This window comes from Bubalus bubalis, chromosome 6, assembly GCF_019923935.1.
Source record: "Bubalus bubalis isolate 160015118507 breed Murrah chromosome 6, NDDB_SH_1, whole genome shotgun sequence".
Taxonomy (NCBI): Eukaryota; Metazoa; Chordata; class Mammalia; order Artiodactyla; family Bovidae; genus Bubalus; species Bubalus bubalis.
In genome coordinates, this window is record NC_059162.1 from 21,270,807 (window position 1) to 21,275,732 (window position 4,926).

General features: G+C 48.6%; 1 non-coding gene across 1 annotated transcript; it reads right to left on the reverse strand.

The window, feature by feature from the left end:
- Window positions 1-73, reverse strand: TRNAV-AAC. Its single transcript has one exon. It is a non-coding gene; the product is annotated as a tRNA-Val (tRNA).
- Window positions 74-4,926: the final 4,853 nt, after the last annotated feature.

Below are 4,926 nucleotides of genomic sequence, written 5' to 3' on the forward strand. Positions count from 1 at the left end.
TGTTTCCGCCCGGTTTCGAACCGGGGACCTTTCGCGTGTTAGGCGAACGTGATAACCACTACACTACGGAAACCACACGGCCAGTTGTGTCTAGTGACATATCCAAGAATTGCATGTTTGGACACACCTGACCTTCAAATTTTCAAAGGAAGAGGACTCTGGAAACACAGGCAATCCGTCAAGTAAGGATCTGCAGTTCCTGAAAGGGCCTGGTTTAGGGTTCCTCGCCTCTTCCGGGGCAAGGTCCCTGTGTGCCACCTTTGCGCCCAGAGGTCGCCCCCGCTGACTCCCCAGTTCTCAGAAGCCTCAGGAGGCGGGGGGGAGGGGGCGGGGGGGTGAGTAAGGTGCGTCTGAGCCCCAGGTGGCCACACGTCCGTCAAGGTGGACACAGCCCTTCCAGAGGCAGATCCACTGCCTTAGAGTCCCTTTCCATGGCGCCAGCGGGGACCAGGCTCGATGCTTCAAATCCCACTCGGGAAACAAAGGACCCGCCGTCCCCTCTACCCCGCCTGACCCGTGCGCTCCTCTCTCGCAGGCCTTTCACAGCAGCGCTTCTCCAGCGCCGCCTGGCACCGGGGGTTCCTCAGATTCCTGCGTCTGTGCCTGATTCTAGTCCTCTAGTTTCAGTCCAGACTTGCATCACGCTTTCACGTTTAGCAGGAACCGCGGCAAAGACTGAGGCTCGGGTCATTTGTTGAATTCCTTTGCCTACCAGGCCCAGCATAAAGCCGCCTAGGAGCCAGGCTCGGTCCACGCAGATCTGACCGTCTTCATTCCAAACTTGAGATTCTTCTTGAAGGGCGGGTTTGTTTTACATATTACAATGTCTGAAACGCCTCTTGTTTTCCTTTTATAATTTTGCAGTCAACAGTTCGTGGAGCGCGAATGTAACAGAGAGGTAAATGCGTTTTTTTCTTTCAGAAAGCAGGTGTCTTGAAGGGTTTTCCTATTTACCTCACAGCAGGCAGAGTTTCTTTTCGCTGAAAGGTTTTAATGCAGTGGTGTCTGTGTGTCTGTCTGTCTCTGGTTTCCTTTAGCAGTAGAGCTTCTCAATTTGGGGAATGCATGTGCCCTTTTCTCCAGCAGTGGCTTTCCTCCTTTTCTCAGTGCGGCGTTGCGTTGGCGTCTGAGGTTCAGGGGCTCAAAACCCGAGGGAGGCGCCGGGCGCATGCGCACCGGCTCCCAGGCCGCAGGGCTCCTCCTGGTTCCGCGTGGACTCCGAGTGCGGTCGAGAGTGCTACGGCTCGACAGCACCCTCAATCGCCCTAGAGGCCTGAGTTGCCAAAGAGGCGGACTTGAAAATAGCTTTAGATCAGGGCGTTTCTTGAGATTTCGCCTTGCTTTCCTCCCCTTCAGGTCCTAGTTTTCACCTCCCACGTCCAGACAGAGGAGCGGATTCATCGTTTTCTGTCGCGTCCGGCATGCTGACGTCCCACTGGGACGGGACGAGGGTGAGGTGGTCCTCTCCCCGTCAGGGTGGACGCGCAGCGGACGCCCGAGGGACCACAAACACACGGCTCCCTGCAGCAGAAATGGTAGGCACAGGGCTTTAGAGCCGGGGGGTGGAGCGTGCCAAGGGGACGGATCCATCTCCTGCCCCCGAAGATGTGACAAAGCACAACGACGCCCGCCCAACCCCTGGATCAGAGGCTCAGCCTCATCCAAGAACTGGACAAGGGAGGCTCCGCAGGTCGTGAGGGAAGACCTGGAATCCAGGTGTGGTGAGAGGTCAAGCTCTCTTTCTGAACCTGTTTCCTTGTGAAGCAGGGGCCACTTGGTTCTCAGCCGGTGATGGGCGGGTCCATCTACTCCCTGATCTTGACCTGATTTCGGGGCCTCCCCTGATAGCGGCTCGACGGCCGGCTGCTTTTCCTCCTGGATCAGCTCAATCCGCAGAGCCTGACCCTCTTCATCATTGTGTCTTCGGCTGTGGAGTTGAATTCCTTCCCTTTTGTTCTCTGACTCAAATCAGATTGTCCCGCAGGTGTGCTGGGGTGAGGGAAAGCGAAGTGTGTTCACAAGGGATGATTTTCTTGGTTTTCAGAGAGATAATGAGTGCCACAGGTAGAGACGATGTAGGGCCCAGATGAAAAGGTGAGGGGATATCAGGAGATAAAAGTATCCTGCAGTCAGCTTTGTCCTGTGCCCTCTTGGATTCACTGACTGTGGCTTGTTCTACAAGGTGACTCAGAGCAGAGAAAGATGGGCTGGTTGTAGGCCCTATGGAGCTTTCCGGTGGTAAGGAACTGTTCCCCAATTTCTTCAGTTCAGTAGGGATGCAAGGATGGCAACATGCCAGCCTTCCCTATCTATCACCAAACCCTGGAGTTTGTTCAAATGCATGTGCATTGAGTCGGTGATGCCATCCAACTATCTCATCCTCAGCCACCCACTTCTCCTCTTGCCTTCAAACTTTCCCAGCAACAGGGACTTTTATACTGAGTCAGCTCTTCCCATCAGGTGTCCAAAATATTGGAGCTTCAACTTCAGCATCAGTCCTTGTGATGAATATTCAGGACTGATTTCCTTTAGGATGGACTGATTGGATCTTCTTTCAGTCCAAGTGGCTCTCGAGGGGCTTCTCCAACACCAGTTTAAAAGCATCAATTCTTTGGTACTCAGTTTCCTTTATAGTCCAACTCTCACATCCATACATGACCACTGGAGGAACCATAGCTTTGATTAGATGGAATTGTGTTGGCACAGTAATATCTCTGCTTTTTAATATGCTGTCTAGGTTAGTCATAGCTTTTCTTCCAAGGAGCAAGCGTCTTTTAATTTCATGGCTGTGGTCCCCATCTACAGAGATTTTGGAGCCCAAGAAAATAAAGTCTCTCGCTGTTTCCATTGTTTCCCCATCTATTTGCCATGTCGTGATGGGATCAGATGCCATGATCTTAGTTTTTTGAATGTTGACTATTAAGCCAGCTTTTTCACTCTCCTCTTTCACTTTCATCAAGAGGCTCTTTACTTCCTCTTTGCTTTCTGCCATAAACGTGGTGTCATCTGCATGTCTGAGGTTATTGATATTTCTTGCAGAAATATTGATTCCAGCTTGTGCCTCACCCAGGCTGGCATTTCACGTGATGTACGTTGCATAGAAGTTAAATAAGCAGGGTGACAACACACAGTCTTGACATACTCCTTTCCTAATTTGGAACCAGTCCATTGTTTCATGTCTAACTGTTGCTTCTTGACCTGCATACAGATTTCTCAGGAGGCAGGTAGGGTGGTCTGGTGTTCCCATCTCTTGAAGAATTTTCCACAGTTTGTTGTGATCCACACAGTCAACGTCTTTGGCATAGTCAATAAAGCAGAAGTAGATGTTTTTCTGGAGCTCTCTTCCTTTTAATATGAACCAACGGATGTCGGCAATTTGATCTCTGGTTCCTCTGCCTTTTCAGAATCCAGCTTGCACATCTGGATGTTCTCAGTTTACATACTGTGAAAGCCTCACAGTGAGAATTTTGACCATTACTTTGCTAACGTGTGAGATGACAACAATTGTGTAGCAGTTTGAACATTCTTGGGCATTGCCTTTCTTTGGGACTGGAATGAAAACTGACCTTTTCCAGTCCTGTGGCTGCTGCTGAGTTTTCCAAGTTTACGGGCATATTGAGTGCAGCATTTTAACAGCCAGGCCTCCCTGTCCATCACAAGAGTTTTTTGAATGTTCTTCCCAATGGCCCATGAGTTATAAGTAGTCCAGTCTGTGTGGGAGATCGCTTACATACAATTGCTTGTCCTGTGTGAGCACCAGGTTGTGTTCCATGATCGTTTTAAAACGTTCTTTCCTTGGCCTCAGGCACTTTCTTCATAAGGATACCCCGATCATTACTCTGCTGAGTACTTGAGGGAGCCCCTTTCATATCCCAGCATTCTCTCTCTCTCCCACTCTCTCTTATCACGGGACCTTTCTTCATGTTTCTTTTTTGATTATTAACTTTTATTTGAGTATATCTGTTTTCCAGTGTGTTAATTATGATGTTGTGTTAATAGCCCAGTGAATAGGCTATACATATATTCCCTCTCTTTTGGATTTCCTTCTCATTTAGGTAACACAGAGTATCCAGTAATTCTCTATGCCATAAAATAGCTTCTCCTTTGTTATTTATTGTACCAGTTCAGCTCAGTTCAGTCGCTCAGTTGTGTCTGAGTCTTTTCGACCCTATAAACTGTAGCACGCCAGGCCTCCCTGTCCATCACCAACTCCCGGAATTCACCCAAACCTATGTACATTGAGTCGGTGATGCCATCCAACCATCTCATCCTCTGTTGTCCCCTTCTCCTCCTGCACTCAATCTTTCCCAGCATCAGGGTCTTTTCAAATGAGTCAGCTCTTTGCATCAGGTGGCCAAAGTATTGGAGTTTCAGTTTCAACATCAGTCCTAATGAACACCCAGGACCGATGTCCTTTAGGATGGACTGGTTGTATCTCCTTGCAATCCAGGGGACTCTCAAGAGTCTTCTAAACACCACAGTTCAAAAGCATCAATTCTTCAGTGCTCAGCTTTCTTTTTAGTCCAAATCTCACATGCCTTGACTAGATGGAGCTTTGTTGGCAAAGTAATATCTCTGCTTTTTAATATGCTGTCTAGGTTGGTCATAACTTTCCTTCCAAGGAGTAGTGTCTTTTAATTTCATGGCTGCAGTCACCCTCTGCAGTGATTTTGGAGCCCAGAAGAATAAAGTCTGCCATGATTTCTGATGTTTCCCCATCCACTATTTGCCATGAAGTAATGGGACTGGATGCCCTGATCTTAGTTTTCTGAATATTGAGCTTTAAGGCAACATTTTCACTCTCTTCGTTCACTTTCATCAAGAGGCTCTTTAGTTCTTCTTCACTTTCTGCTATAAGTGTGGTGTCATACATAGCATCAATAGTGTATATAGGTAAAGCCTAATTTCCCAATTCACCCAGCACCC